At 46.0% G+C, this 17164-nt stretch overlaps 1 pseudogene; it reads right to left on the reverse strand.

Moving 5' to 3' along the window:
* Positions 1–11629: 11629 nt before the first annotated feature.
* LOC148118239 (high mobility group protein HMG-I/HMG-Y-like) lies at positions 11630–12239 on the reverse strand (annotated as a pseudogene).
* Positions 12240–17164: the final 4925 nt, after the last annotated feature.

Genomic DNA, 17164 nt, shown 5'->3' on the forward strand with positions numbered 1-17164 from the left:
TGAAAACACCAGATCCCAGCGATCTTACGACAGAAGGACTTGAACGCCCTATTCCGGAAGAAGTGGAAAACAGTGTCATTATGAAAGCAATAGAGTCTCTTAAACAGGGTATGAATAACTCATTTAAAGAAATAGAAGACAAATATAACAAAAAGATGGAAGAAATGAGTAAAGAAATGGAAGAGAAATATAACAAAAAGTTTGAAGAAATGAGTAAATTCGTAAATGATACCCTGGGAAACCAAGAAAAAGCAATCAAACAGGTAATGGAATCAGTTCAAGAATTGAAAACTGAAATGGAGGCAGTGAGGAAAACACAATCCGAGGGCCGGCTGGATATGGAAAATCTAGGTAAACGAACGGAGACTACAGAATCAAGCTTAACCAATAGAATACAAGAGATAGAAGAACGAATCTCAGATTATGAAGACACCATAGAGAAAATAAACGCCCTGACCAAAGAAAACAGCAAATCCAACAAATTCTCATCACAAAACATTCAGGAAATATGGGACATAATAAAAAAACCAAATCTAAGAGTAATAGGAGTAGAAGAAGGAGAAGAATTGCAGATCAAAGGTCCAGAAAATATATTCAACAAAATTATAGAAGAAAACTTTCCCATCCTAAAGAGGGATATTCCTAAGAAGGTGCAAAAAGCATACAGAACACCGAATAGATTGGATCAGAAAAAAACATCCCCTCGCCATATAATAATCAAAACACAAAGCAGTCAGATTAAAGAAAGGATATTAAGAGCTGCAAAGGAAAAAGGTCAAATAACCTATAAAGGTAAACCTATCAGACTTACACCAGACTTCTCTATAGAAACCATGAAAGCCAGAAGGTCCTGGATAGAGATACTGCAGAAATTAAGGGACCATGGATGCAAGCCCAGACTACTTTACCCAGCCAAGCTTTCGCTCACTATCAACGGAGAAAACAAAATATTCCAGGATAAAAACAAATTTAAACAATACGTAACTACTAATCCAGCCTTACAGAGAATACTAGAAGGAAAATTACATCCCAAGGAATCCAACATTGCCAACACTGACTACAATAATTCAGACATCTAGCGACCCTTCAGTAGCACAATTCAAAGAAGGAAAACACATACACTCTATTACCCCCCAAAAAAATGACTGGAGTCAACAACCAATGGTCATTAATATCTCTTAATATCAATGGACTCAATTCACCTATAAAGAGGCACAGACTTAGAGATTGGTTACAAAAACAGGATCCAACATTCTGCTGTTTACAAGAAACACACCTCAACCACAAAGACAGACACCTACTCAGAGTAAAGGGTTGGGAAAAGGTTTTCCAAGCAAATGGACCTAAGAAACAAGCGGGTGTGACCATTCTAATATCTAACAAAATCGACTTCAAACTAAAATCAATCAGAAGAGATGGAGATGGACATTTCATACTCATAACAGGAACAACTCATCAGGAAGAACTCTCAACCCTGAATATCTATGCCCCTAATGTAAAGGCACCCACATATGTAAAAGAAACTCTTCTAGAACTCAAGGCAATCATCAAACCACACACGCTAGTAGTAGGAGACTTCAACACTCCTCTCTCACCAATGGACAGGTCAATCAGACAGAAACCAAACAGAGAATGAAGAGATTTATTGGAGGTATTGAATCAAATGGACTTAACAGACATCTATAGAACACTCCACCCAAATAGGAAAGAATATACCTTCTTCTCTGCAGTTTATGGAACCTTCTCGAAGATTGACCATATACTCGGTAACAAAGCAAACTTCCACAGATACAAAAAAATATTAGTAACCACCTGTGTCTTGTCAGATCACCATGGATTAAAATTAGAATTCAACAACAATGCTACCCCCAGGAAGTCAACAAACTCATGGAAGTTGAACAGTCACCTACTAAATCACCCCTGGGTCAGGGACGAAATTAAGAAAGAAATTAAAGTCATTCTTGAATTTAAAGAAAACAAAGACACAACATACTCAAACCTATGGGACACTATGAAAGCAGTGCTAAGAGGAAAGTTCATAGCAATAAGTGCCCAATTAAAGAAACCGGAGAAAGCACACATTGGAGACCTAACAGCACACTTGAAAGCTCTCGAAAAAAAAGAAGCTGATTCACCCAGGAGGAGTAGAAGACTGGAAATAATCAAACTGAGGGCTGAAATCAACAAAATAGAAACAGAGAAAACAATCCAAAGAATCAATGAATCAAAAAGCTGGTTCTTGGAGAAAATCAACAAGATCAACAAACCCCTATCCAAACTAATCAAACGGCAGAGAGAGCACATGCAAATTAATAGGATCAGAAATGAAAAGGGGGACATAACCACAGACACAGAGGAAATTCAGAGAATCATAAGATCTTACTATGAAAGTTTATATGCCACAAAGTTGGAAAATGTAAAAGAAATGGACATTTTTTTAGATAAGTACCATATACCAAAGTTGAACCAAGAACAGGTGAACAATCTAAATAGATCTGTTAGTCAGAAATCTCCCTGCCAAAAAAAGCCCAGGACCAGATGGTTTCAATGCAGAATTCTACCAGAACTTCCAGGAAGAGCTAATTCCTATACTCCTTAATGTATTCCATAATATAGAAAAAGAAGAGTCATTGCCAAACTCCTTTTATGAAGCTACAGTTACCTTAATACCAAAACCACATAAAGACACAACCAGGAAAGAGAATTACAGGCCAATCTCACTCATGAACATCAACGCAAAAATTCTCAATAAAATCCTGGCAAACCGAATCCAGGAACACATTAGAAAAATTATTCATTATGATCAAGTAGGCTTCATCCCAGAGACGCAGGGCTGGTTCAACATACGCAAATCTACCAATGTAATGCATCATATAAATAAACTGAAAGAAAAAAACCATATGATCATCTCATTGGATGCTGAAAAAGCATTTGACAAAATTCAACACCCATTTATGATAAAGGTGTTGGAGAGACTGGGGATACAAGGATCATACCTAAATATAATAAAAGCAATATACAGCAAGCCGACAGCTAACATCAAATTGAATGGAGAGAAACTCAAAGCCTTTCCACTAAAATCAGGAACACGACAAGGCTGTCCACTCTCTCCATACCTCTTCAATATAGTGCTTGAAGTTCTAGCAATAGCAATAAGACAACATAAGGAGATCAAGGGAATTCGAATTGGAAAGGATGAAGTTAAACTTTCGTTATTTGCAGATGATATGATAGTGTACATAAGTGACCCCAAAACTCTACCAAAGAACTCCTACAGCTGATAAACACCTTTAGTAATGTGGCAGGATACAAGATCAACTCCAAAAAATCAGTGGCCCTCCTATACACAAAGGATAAAGAAGCAGAGAGGGAAATCAGAGAAACATCACCTTTCACGATAGTCAAAAATAGCATAAAATATCTTGGGGTTACTCTAAACAAGGAAGTGAAAGACCTATTTGACAAGAACTTTAAGTCTTTGAAGAAAGAAATTGAGGAGGATACCAGAAAATGGAAAGACCTCCCCTGCTCTTGGATTGGGAGAATCAACATAGTAAAAATGGCAATTCTACCAAAAGCAATTTATAGATTCAATGCAATCCCCATTAAAATCCCATCAAACTTCTTCACAGACCTTGAGAGAACAATAATCAAGTTTATATGGCAAAACAATCGTATACAATAAAGGAACTTCAGGAGGCATTACCATCCCTGACTTCAAACTCTATTACAGAGCTACAGTATTGAAAACAGCTTGGTATTGGCATAAGAACAGAGAAATCGACCTTTGGAATCGAATAGAAGACCCGGATATTAACCCACAAACCTATGAGCACCTAATTTTTGACAAGGGAGCTAAAGGTATACAATGGAAGAAGGAAAGCATCTTTAACAAATGGTGCTGGCATAACTGGATGTCAACCTGTAGAAGGATGAAAGTAGATCCATACCTATCACCATGCACAAAACTCAGGTCCAAATGGATTAAAGACATCAACATTAATCCGTCCACCTTGAACCTGATAGAAGAGAAAGTGGGAAGTAGTCTACAAGATATAGGCACGGGAGGCCACTTCCTAAGCAGGACCCCAGCTGCACAGACAATAAGAGAAGCAATGAATAAATGGGATCTACTGAAACTGAGAAGCTTCTGTAAAGCAAAGGACACTGTCAGTAAGACAAAAAGGCTGCCTTCTGACTGGGAGAAGATCTTCACCAACCCCTCATCAGACAAAGGTCTGATCTCCAAAATATACAAAGAACTCAAGAAACTAGGCACTAAAACTCTAATTAACCCAATTAAAAAATGGGGTACTGATCTGAACAGAGAATTCACAACAGATGAACTTCGAATGGCCAGAAGACACTTAAGGTCATGCTCAACCTCCTTAGCGATCAGGGAAATGCAAATTAAAACCACTTTGAGATACCATCTTACACCTGTCAGAATAGCTAAAGTCAAAAACACCAATGATAGCCTATGCTGGAGAGGATGTGGGGTGAGGGGAACACTCATCCATTGTTGGTGGGAATGCAAACTTGTACAGCCACTGTGGAAATCAGTGTGGCGGTTTCTCAGGAAACTGGGAGTCAATCTCCCTCAGGACCCAGCAATTCCACTCTTGGGAATATACCCTAGAGATTCCCTAGCATACTACAAAAGCATTTGTTCAACTATGTTCATAGCAGCACTATTTGTAATAGCCAGAACCTGGAAACAGCCTAGGTGCCCCTCAATAGAAGAATGGTTAAAAAAAGGTGTGGAACATATACACATTAGAGTTTTACTCAGCAGTAAAAAATAATGACATCTTGAATTTTGCATGCAAATGGATGGACATAGAAAACGCTTTACTGAGTGAGGTAAGCCAGACCCAAAAAGAGGAACACGGTATGTATTCACTCATAAGTGGATTCTAACCATAATTTAAAGGTCTTTGAGCCTATTATTCGTGATCCTAGAGAAGCTAAAGAAGAAGACGAACCTGATGAAGATTATTTAGCTATCCGCCAGGAGGTAGGAAATAGTCAAGAGTCCCAGGTAACCTTGGGTGCATGGGGGGGGGGGTGGGAGGGTTGTTGGAAGGGGAGAGGGTTAGAGAGAAGGGAGTAGGGGAGGAATGGAGAAAGCTCGGTTGACCGGGATGGGGGGAAGGGAGGAAGGATGAATATGGGATCAGGGAAGAATATATTTCAACTAAGGGAGTCATTTTAGGGTTTATAGGAAACTTGATTATATATGGGATCCCAGGTCCAAGGAGAGATCCCCAGATTGTTCTCTGGACAGAGGAGAGGGTGCCTGAACCGGCCTTGGCCTATAACCATACTGATGAATATTTTGCTTATCACCATAGATCCTTCATCTGGCGATGGATGGCGATACAGACGGAGACCCACAATTGGAGCACCGGACTGAGCCCCCCAAGGGCCAAATGAGGAGCAGAAGGACGAAGAAAATGACGAAGGACTGCGAGGGATGCTATCACCCACTGATACAAGGGAACGGATCTAATGAGAGTTTACCAAGGGCAGTTGGACTGCGACTGAACGAGCACGTGATCCAACCAGATTCTCTGAATGTGGCCGGATTCTCTGAATGTGGCTGGCCCGGAGTCTTTCTGAGAAGCCATTGACAAGGACACTGGGACTAGTTTCCTCTGCATATACTGGATTTTTGGGACCCAGTCTATTTGGTTACTCACCTTTCTGAACCTGGAGGGAGGGGGGACGAACTTGAACTTCCCACAGGGCTTGAAACCCTGACTGCCCTTAGGGACAAAGAGGGAGGAGGAGGGGGGGAGTGGGAGGGTGTTGGGAAGAGGGGCGTAAATGGAAACTTTTATAGTTTAATAAAATTACTTTTAAAAAAAATACCCTTGAGGAACAAGAAAGAGTCTTACATATGTCAGCATGCTTCACACTATTATAAAAACTTTGTTGATGGTAACGGGGAGTGGGGTAACATGTGAGTTACTGTCAGAAATTAGTAAGAAAGAGGTCACAACAGTTACTTGGTGATCAGAAGCAGGTCCTAACAAATGCATCTGTAAAGTTCCAATAAGTTGAAACCCCTCCTCCTAACAGCCTAGGAGGCAGCGTGGCTATCACCACTCATTTGTTTGTCATTTCCCATCATTAAAACAGACAGATGATGATTTTGCTGCTCCAGATTAATTTCCTCTTTGAAATCTAAAGTGCTATGCTCAAAATAAGTGGGGTCAGCAGGGCCCATTTTGGGAAAACTGGGACGTGCATTTGACTCTGTAGCCCGAGGAAGCAGCATCACTGGTAACAGTTGTGCATCAAGACTCAGCAGCAAGGATGCTCTGGAAGCCCCAATGTAAACTTTACATTTCAGCAAGGCAGCATTTCCCACCTTCCCCTCTTAGATGTATGCAAGCTGAGGCTGTTGAAAGTTGGCTTATTGTGTGCCATGGGGAGACTGGCTGTAAGGTGAGAATCTATTTGCCTGAGATGGGTGATGTGAGATCCCCTCTGTATGCTGTGAATGTCATTGGTTAATAAAGAAACTGACTTGGCCTGATAGGGTATAACAGAGCTAGGTGGGGAAAACTAAACTGAATGCTGTGAGAAAGAAGACAGAGTCAGAGAGAAGCCATGTCGCCTGTGGGAGACAGATGCTGAAACTTTACCCAGTAACCCATAGTCACGTGGTGATGCACAGATTAATGGAGATGGGCTAAATTAAGATGTAAGAGTTAGCCAATAAGAAGCTAGAGTTAATGGGCCAAGCAGTGATTTAATTAATACAGTTTCTGTGTGATTATTTGGGGACTGAGAAGCCAGGAACCAAAAAACAGCCTCTCACAACAGACAGGTATAAATCCTGAGTCTCCCAGACCTCTTAAGAAATAGTTAGCACACTCTTCAAATGATAGCCCTGTACAAACTGACATTTGTACTGAAAGAGAAAGGTGGACCAGGATGGTTATAACTGAGCACAAGGCACATGCCTGGCTCTCATGCTGTACCCTTGTACCAGAGAAGCTGAGATGATCACAGAGCACAATGGCTCATCACGATGTTGTAGTTCTGCAGTATTCAAAGGTTCACCAGTATGACTCTCAAGTTTGGTTTTAGTAAATTAGAGGCTCTTTATTTAAAATAGACTGGCAAGGACCCAACCAGAGAGAATTCTCTAGGTAAGGTTTGGCTACTGTTAGTCAGAGGATTACAAAGGCAAAATCCACAAAGCTATAATTTAGGGGAGCCAAATTAATTCATTTTTTGCCTGGGTGTGGGGAAGTCATGGTTATTTAACAGATGTCTCAGCTATCCAAGACAGCATGAAGGCAGAAATTAGCAGTTAGCCTGCATTATCTTGTGGTCCTTTCTCTTATAGGAATAGCAGAGGCAGTGAACTATTTTTTTAACAATCAGTATTTTTTTTAAGAATAACACAACTTCACTAGGAAATGATCTATGTGGGGCCTGATGACAGAGTACATTAAAGGTAGGACCAACTTCCTCACGGCTTATACAAGTTCAAAACAATTTTGGTTCTACAAGCCTAACACTGTAAATTCTTTCTCTAAATATGTTTACCCTCAAAACTATCCCCCACAACCAGATATTCTGCTAAGATCAGAGAACACAAGCCACTGGTGAGCTTTTGTACCTAGGATCTTAACAACCAAGCATAGGACATGTGCCTGGCTGAACCTGATTTCTTGCACTCAGGAAAACAGAAATCAGCACAGGGTTTTGTGCAAGACTCTTGGCTCATCAGGATCCCTAATGGCCACATATAAAGCAAAAATGGCAAGACACAATCACTATTTATGTTAGCTATGAGAGAGTATGAAAAGAGTTGAACCTGTGTTTTAAAATAACCACAAGTATACCAAGAGCATGGCAGGTTCCAAGGAAGTGACATACTAATATCACTAAGGAAGCAATTGCTGTCTTTGGACTTCTCCTGTATTTTCTAAATGGGTTCAGTACCCTCTAAACTTGATTTTGTTGAAAATGAAAATAAGATAGGCTGCCATATTTATTTCTTCTGAACAATGAAAATAGCATTGTTATTAATTCTGTTTTAACTCATATAAATTTATTATACCATGCTGGGTTTCTGAGTCAGTCCTGTTATCTGAGCATTCAGGAGGCTGAGTCAGGAGTATTACTGTGAGTTTGAGGCTAACCTAGGCTACATAGTAAGTTCAAATCTAGCATGAGGTATAGAATGAGACCTAATCTCCTTAAAAGACCTGACCAATATTTAAATTAATTTTTAATAATATTATTGTGGACATTACTTGTTCTGAGCTGTAAACAGAGACTGCACTTTCATTTTCCAGTCACCCAGACATGAATAATCACACAGGATCAATATTATTTACAATACTGTTTGGCCAGTGGCTGAAGTATATTCTTAGGTACCTCTTACCTCTTGAATTAACCCATTTCTATTTGTCTATCTGTTGCCACGTGGCTGTGACATTACCTCATTTTCTATGTGTCTTGTTTCCTTGGCAGCTGGTTGGTGTCTACTTAACTCTGTCTACTCTCTATATATATCTTTACTTGGATTTCTCACCTGGGTTTACTCTGATAAGCCATTGGCCAACACCACCCCAGGAAGTGCAGGATTGGACCTCAGTACCTCCGCACAAGCAGTCCTGACAGCCCAAATGGGGGTTCAAGCTTTACCCACTAACGTTTTTGTGCCAGACCCTAAAGGAACCTCAGGGCTTATCTTAGGAAGAAGCAGTACCATCCTGAGGGGAATTAAAATTCATCCTGGGGTTGTTGATGCAGATTATCAAGGAGAAATAAAAGTTATGACATTGGTTACTCAAGGAGTTACAGTAATTCCTCAGGGGGATTGTATTGCCCAATTGGTCTTGGTACCCTTAGTTAATACCTCCAACCCCATGGCCAGGTCCAGTCAGGGTGCTAAGGGTTTTGGGTCAACTGACCCTGCAGCCTTTTGGGTAGCTCATATGAAAGAAAGCCCACAATTAGAACTGATTATTGATGGGAAGTCATTTAATTGAATTTTAGACACTGGAGCTGATGTCTCCATCCTGTCCTTACAATCCTGGCCTAAGAAGTGGCCATTAGAAAGTAGTACTGCCGCCCTATAAGGAGTAGGTCAAGCAAATCCCAAGAAGAGTGCCAAAATATTAAAATGGCAGGATAATGAAAGCCTTGACAGTTACTTTCAGCCTCCCAGGACTCCCTGTTAGTCTCTGGGGAAGAGATGTCCTGAGTGAGATGGGAGCTGTTTTGACCACTCAGCCAACATCACTACCACCAGTGGCCCAAATTATGCAGCAACTGGGATGAAGTCCAGGACAGGGGCTGGGAAAAAACCTGCAGGGCTGGTCACAGCCAGTAACACCAGATAAATTACCAGGCTGCTTGGAGACCAAAGCTGTCTGGGCCATTTTTAGTTAGGGTCACTGCTCCCAAGCCTGCCCCAATTCCTATAATTTGAAAATCTGACGATCCAGTTTGGGTGGAGCAGTGGCTCTTGACTCAAGAGAAATTGCAGGCTGCTCATGCCTTGGTCCAAGATCAGCTGCAGGCTTGGCACATTGTCCCCTCTACTTCTCCTTGGAATACACCCATTTTTATTGTGAAAAAGAAATCTGGAAAATGGAGACTATTACAGGACCTCCGGGCTGTCAATGAGGTGATGCAGCCTATGGGTTTCCTTCAGCCATATCCCGGGGCTGGCATATAAATACAGTGGATTTAAAAGATTACTTTTTTACTACTCCTCTAGTCAAACAGGATTGCCCTCGTTTTGCTTTGAGCCTCCCTTCAATTAATTTTAAAGAACCAGCTTCATGATTCCATTGATTTATACTCCCACAGGGCATGGCAAGTAGTCCTATCATATGTCAAGCTTGTGTTGCTACTGCCTTGGAGCCTGTCCGCTGTCAGTTTCCACAGTTATATATTGTTCATTATATGGATGATTTATTAATAGCAGGGCTTGATCAAGATCAACTGCTCAAGGCTTATACTCAAATGCAACAGGATTTAGAGAAGGCGGTGCTTATCATAGCTCCTGAGAAGATCCAAATGCAAGCCCCATATTCCTACCTTGGGTACCAATTGGCCATGGATAAAATTAAATCAAAAAAAGTAACTATGGATACCTCTCATCTTAAAACCTTACATGATTTGCAGCAGTTACTGGGAGACATAGAATGGATACGCCCCTGCCTAGCAATCAAAACAGGTGACTTAAGACCATTGTATGATATGCTCTTGGGAGATCCCGACCCAACCTCTCCCCGAAATTGACACCTGTGGCCAGACAGGCCTTAAGGCTTCTTCCTGACAATATTAAAAAGGTCCATCTCCAACAGATTAATTATGATCAATCATTACATTTTGTAGTTCTTGCTTCCAATTTTGCCCCTACAGGAGTCTTTGGCAGGATTGACCTATTTTATGGGTACACATGCCTGCCTCTTCAGCGAGGGTAGTCACCCCATACTATGAAGCTATATTACAATTGCTTTGGAAACATAAGAAGGTTGTTGCCCAGATGTTTGGGAAGTAACCTGACAATATTATAACACCTTATACTAAAAAACAGCTAGCACATTTACAGCAGTACCTTTTCCTCACTTCCTTTTCCAAAAGTGAAAATGTCCCCCCTCTCCTCATTCTGCTGCAGCATCCAAGGGGCAGGGCCCCATTGTCCCTGGTGTGGGGTGGTTGGTAGCCAGACTGCTGTACCCCAGCCCCCCTTCCCCCTAGTGTCTTGGGGAGAATGCAGGCAGAACAGGAGGATGAACTTTTGGCACTGGTAGCAGCAGCAATGGTGGGTGTCTAAGAATGAACATTGAATGAAAACCAACACAACTGTCCAGAGGTAGTTTGTGAACAGAGGAGAAGATGGAACCGGAACCTTGGGGGGCAGGAAGGAGCAAAAGGAGGGGGGCAAGGCTAGCTCCTTGGTGCCCCACTGGAGGAAGTGGGGGAGGTGAGTTAGTGCCCCATCTGCCTCAGGTAAATGTCAGAAAATAGAACCTCACCCTGGAGATGGGTGTGACCCCCATCTGTCACTGCATTGGGTCCCAAGTGAGAACAAGGTGGGCGGGCCATCATGTCCTACTTCCTGTGGTCTAAGGGACTCTAGCCAACCTAATGCAAGGTCTAGGTAAGGTGGGGCAAAAGTGACTGAGAAACCTACCTGTTGACAGTTCGGTGAGGGGTGGGGGCATGCCGGGATCTATGTATCCCTGCACGGACCACACTTGCTGCGGCCAGGTCAGCCAATGGGGCTTGTCTGAATTGAGATGGGGCTGGGGCCCTTTAAGGCCAGGGAATGCTCCCAGGACTCTATACAAGGAAGCCAGGAACAGCAGAGCAGAGGGGACCTGCAAAAGAAAGAGCCCAGAGAGCAGGTCTCCAGGGCCGTGCGCAGCAGGGCCGTGCGCAGCAGGGCCGTGCGCAGCAGGGCCGTGCGCAGCAGGGCCGTGCGCAGCAGGGCCGTGCGCAGCAGGGCCGTGCGCAGCAGGGCCGTGCGCAGCAGGGCCGTGCGCAGCAGGGCCGTGCGCAGCAGGGCCGTGCGCAGCAGGGCCGTGCGCAGCAGGGCCGTGCGCAGCAGGGCCGTGCGCAGCAGGGCCGTGCGCAGCAGGGCCGTGCGCAGCAGGGCCGGCTGCGGCTAAGTGGGAAGTTAGCCTTGTCGGGAGAGGGCAGGTGTGTTGGGAAGGAGGGCACAGGGACTGAGCCAAACCCTGCTCCCCGGTGGGTGCTGCAGAGCCTGCAGCTGGTGCGATAGTGTGCAGTGGGGGTGGGGAGGGGGCTGGAAGCAGGGCTTCCGGTCCCAGGGGAAGCAACTCCTGTGATGGCCAAGGAGCAGGCGGCACTGCGTGTGGTCACTGCTCCTCCTCCGAGGACTCCTGGGAGATGCCCTCCTCTTCCTCCTTCTCCAGTTTCTTGGGTCTGCCACTCAGTTTCCTCCCTGGAGCTGTGGCAGTTTTCTGTCTTGGCGGCACCCTTATTTTTGCTTCTGTTTGGTCGGCCCTGAGGTCTCTTCAGTGTTGGCACTTCACTGGGCTCCTTCGGAGGCTGCTTGTGTGGCCTGCCCAGCCTCACTTCTCAGTCCCGTCCTTCTCCTGCTTGGAGGCCAGGGACTGGCTGGACTTTGAGCTGGACTCGCTCATCTTTCTTCTCTACGGGGCAGTTAGGGGGACTGGCTGTGATGGCCTTCTTGGAGCCGCGCCAACACCAGAAATAGCCCCGACTCGGAGTCCAAATTAGAGGAGCACAGTTCCGGCTCAGGGGAGCTTAAAAATCGTGGGCTGGTATCTTAAAGGCTATTGGCGGAAGGAGCAGAATGTGCTCCCACAGCAGGCTTGTGGTCTCAGCGATGAGTTTCAGAGATAGGAAACTGGGGTCTGGAAGGGAAGGAGGAGGGGTTCTTAAGGTGAACTAGGAATGGCTGGTGGTTGAGTAGCAACCACCGGGGTGGAGGTATCCCATACTTGGGGGTCTACTGGACTCAGAAAGGTAGGGACAGGGCAGTCTGGGGTAGGAACCTGTGAGGCTATTAAGGGGAGAAGAAGGTGGGATTCAGGAGAGAGTGTGGTGGCCAAGGCAAGTGTGACACCAAAGCAACTGAGGATATCATGGCCAAGTAGAGGTACAGAACAGGCAGGTTAAGACAAGAAAGGAGTGTGAGAAGAGTTGCCCTGCAAGCATGCAGGGAAGTGGCAGGGTCTTAAGCGGAAAGGAGAAGGTCCCATCCACTCCCATGAAAGAAACTGGTGAGGGAACTGTATGACCTGAGTGAGGGGTTACAACAGAAACCTTAGCTCCTGCATTCACGAGAAAGGCAAGGCACTTACCCACCACGTGGAACATTACGAGCTCTGTGAGGGTGATAGGAGTCACCAAGTCTGGGTGATGTCAGCCCTCTGCCATGCTAAGGAGCCTGAAGGCTGGAAGGGTCTCTGATGCTGGTATTGGTGAGGCTGGGTCATTGTGTGGCATAGATATGATCCCTGCGGGGACATTCGCTTTCCAGTGGCCAGGTTGCCAGTAGATGGGGCATGCCTTGCATGAGACCCAGGGGCATAGTATCATCAGGACCAATCCTTTCTGACCGCATTTGAAGCAGGACCCTGGTGGAGTTGACTTGGATTGAGCTTCACAGGATGGAGCCTTGTGGACTTGCCCTGTTCCCTCTTGTGGGAGTGCTGATGGCTCCAGGGAAGCAGCCAATGAGTGCACTTAGAGCGTAGCATTTTGTTGTAGCCGAGCCTATCAGAAAGAATCAACTGCCTCCTTTCAGGCATTAAAAACCTTAAAAGCCATTTTCACCAATTCCTATATGGTGGTTTGGGGACCATCCTTAGTCTTTTAAACTTTCTTTCTAGTATTGGTGCTGACTGAGAAATAAATGGGTGCCAGGATCATGACTCCTGCTAGGGAGTCCAGGCCAAGCAAGTATATTGAACCATGGTCTCTTGTAATCAATTTAGAAAAATGTCCCACCCGAATTCTGTGAGCCCCTGTCCCCCGATACGGTGCACGTTTTCTGTATTGAGCCGCGAGCCTGGAACAATGTCCTGGGAGTTAAACACAGACGCATAGACACAGAGAGACCTAGATCATTTGCCCAAAAGGTAAATGTCAGCTTTATTCAGCGAAATTCCAGGTTTAAATACTTGGGGGCCAAAGGACAAGAACCCCCTTCCAGCCGGGAGTGAGATCGAGGTGTTGAGCTCTTGGCGCCAGTGACAGGAGGAACAGGGCAGGGGGGCTCGAGCTAGCAGCAACGACAGACATTTTCAGGCTCCTTTTCAGGCTCCGCTGCGAGAACCTTTGTTTGCAGGTGGAATTACCATGTCAGTAGAGGATAAAGCTCTCTATGCTAATTCCCCTAGCGAGTGGGGTGAGCAGAGGAGGTGACAGGAAGCTTAGACTGGTGGGGTAAACAGTCCTGCATAGAGCCTCGAGGAGCCGGGAAAGGCCTGGGATCCAACAGACAGATTTTCACCAGCTTGCTATGCAGTGTCTTGAAGCTTATCAAAATTAACAGTTTTGTCCGAGATCATTTCCATACCCCGGAGGAGGCGGCCGACCCTCAGGTCCTTCCCCTGGTGGCCGTTCTGACCGGGTTGATAGTGCCAGTAGGCGCTGTAGCTGGCACCGCCATGTCACCCACAGAGACCCGATCGTCTACTAGGTGGGTTGGGTCTGCATATCGTCTAGATGGTGCCTGAACTTGACCTCCTTCCTCAGGAGTGAGAGTGGAGGCCTGGATGACCTAGAGGTCATGCCAGGTCAGGTCATAGGCTTGGGAAAGATAACAGAACCCCTTGATAGAAACAGAAGGGTTAGCAGAGAAGAAGTCCAACTGCTTTTCTGTTTGTGAGCCATCCTGAAGGGAGAAGGAGACGTGAACTCGAACAGCTCTCTCGGTTCTGGCCACCTCTCTAAGGGGGAAGAGGAGGGCAAGAATCTGCTGAGACTCAGTATAAAAAGTTACTGGAGAAGATTGGGGAGTGATGGGCTGGTATACCGATGGGGACCAGGGTGTGGGTTGTAAGACTGAGGGATAGGGAGTGGATATGGAAGGAGAAGGGGCGATGGGATTGGGGAGGGAGAGAGAAAAGTGGGTAAGGAGGAGGAAGTTGGCCCTCTACCATTGTCCTGGACAGGGAAGAAATGGAAGGGAGGGATAAAGGGGAAAGCTGGCCACTAAGTGGAGCATGTGGCAGTACAGAAGGGGTAGGGGAGGCAAGGTTTGGGCAACCCTAGCAACAAGACCTCAGCAGTGGGACACTGGCTGAAGGAGGGGCAGGAGCACAGAACCTAAAAAGCATGGATGTCGGGGAGTTCAGACCATTTGTCTACCTGCAGGCAGAACTTTTCAAGATCACAGAGGATGGTAAATTCAAAAGTTCCTCCAGTGGCTGTCTTGACTGGTTATCAAGAGCATGTTGAGGAGTTCCAGACATACAGTGTCAGAGAGCCCCAGTATGAGTAGATACGTTTGTGGATCAGGCCTAGACCCACACGCCTGTTCCAGACATACAGTGTCAGAGAGCCCCAGTATGAGTAGATACGTTTGTGGATCAGGCCTAGACACACACGCCTGTTCCAGACATACAGTGTCAGAGAGCCCCAGTATGAGTAGATACGTTTGTGGATCAGGCCTAGACCCACACGCCTGTTCCAGACATACAGTGTCAGAGAGCCCCAGTATGAGTAGATACGTTTGTGGATCAGGCCTAGACCCACACGCCTGTTCCAGACATACAGTGTCAGAGAGCCCCAGTATGAGTAGATACGTTTGTGGGTCAGGCCTAGACCCACACGCCTGTTCCAGACATACAGTGCCAGAGAGCCCCAGTATGAGTAGATACGTTTGTGGATCAGGCCTAGACCCACACGCCTGTTCCAGACATACAGTGTCAGAGAGCCCCAGTATGAGTAGATACGTCTGTGGATCAGGCCTAGACCCACACGCCTGTTCCAGACATACAGTGTCAGAGAGCCCCAGTATGAGTAGATACGTTTGTGGATCAGGCCTAGACCCACACGCCTGTTCCAGACATACAGTGTCAGAGAGCCCCAGTATGAGTAGATACGTTTGTGGGTCAGGCCTAGACCCACACGCCTGTTCCAGACATACAGTGCCAGAGAGCCCCAGTATGAGTAGATACGTTTGTGGATCAGGCCTAGACCCACACGCCTGTTCCAGACATACAGTGTCAGAGAGCCCCAGTATGAGTAGATACGTCTGTGGATCAGGCCTAGACCCACACGCCTGTTCCAGACATACAGTGTCAGAGAGCCCCAGTATGAGTAGATACGTTTGTGGATCAGGCCTAGACCCACACGCCTGTTCCAGACATACAGTGTCAGAGAGCCCCAGTATGAGTAGATACGTTTGTGGGTCAGGCCTAGACCCACACGCCTGTTCCAGACATACAGTGCCAGAGAGCCCCAGTATGAGTAGATACGTCTGTGGATCAGGCCTAGACCCACACGCCTGTTCCAGACATACAGTGCCAGAGAGCCCCAGTATGAGTAGATACGTATGTGGGTCAGGCCTAGACCCACACGCCTGTTCCAGACATACAGTGTCAGAGAGCCCCAGTATGAGTAGATACGTCTGTGGATCAGGCCTAGACCCACACGCCTGTTCCAGACCTACAGTGTCAGAGAGCCCCAGTATGAGTAGATACGTTTGTGGGTCAGGCCTAGACCCACACGCCTGTTCCAGACATACAGTGTCAGAGAGCCCCAGTATGAGTAGATACGTCTGTGGGTCAGGCCTAGACCCATACGCCTGTTCCAGACATACAGTGCCAGAGAGCCCCAGTATGAGTAGATACGTCTGTGGGTCAGGCCTAGACCCACACGCCTGTTCCAGACATACAGTGCCAGAGAGCCCCAGTATGAGTAGATACGTCTGTGGATCAGGCCTAGACCCACACGCCTGTTCCAGACATACAGTGTCAGAGAGCCCCAGTATGAGTAGATACGTCTGTGGATCAGGCCTAGACCCACACGCCTGTTCCAGACATACAGTGTCAGAGAGCCCCAGTATGAGTAGATACGTCTGTGGATCAGGCCTAGACCCACACGCCTGTTCCAGACATACAGTGCCAGAGAGCCCCAGTATGAGTAGATACGTTTGTGGATCAGGCCTAGACCCACACGCCTGTTCCAGACCTGGAGTCGAAAGCAGTCCCAAGTGCTGTTAGCTTGGGACGAGGGTGGGTGTGCAGTGAGCTTTGTGTGAAACGTCTCCTGGACAAAAAGTCCCACAGAGGGGCTGGCTGCTCTTCCAGAGGTTCTCAGTTCAATTCTCAGCACCCACATGGCGGCTCACAACCATCTATAATGAAATCTGGTGCCCTCTTCTGGCCTGCAGGCACACAGACAGACGGAACACTGTACACATAATAAATAAACCTCAAAAAAAGAAAAGAAAAAGAAAGAAAAAAGGCCCCACAGAACAAAGACAGTCTTGGCTCTGGAAGGGTCAGGGTTGTCCTGGCATGATTGTATTCAGCCAGGGTACCCCAAAAGTAGGCTCAGGAGAGGTGGTGGACCTCTAGAGGCAGTAACTTGGAACTGGTGACTTACTGAGCCAAAAGTCAATCCAGTCTGGTGGGGGTAGGGCAGGGAGAAGAGTGGTTTCCCACATGGCGAG

Source organism: Myodes glareolus, chromosome 24 (genome assembly GCF_982192425.1).
Source record: "Myodes glareolus chromosome 24, mMyoGla1.1, whole genome shotgun sequence".
Classification (NCBI taxonomy): Eukaryota; Metazoa; Chordata; class Mammalia; order Rodentia; family Cricetidae; genus Myodes; species Myodes glareolus.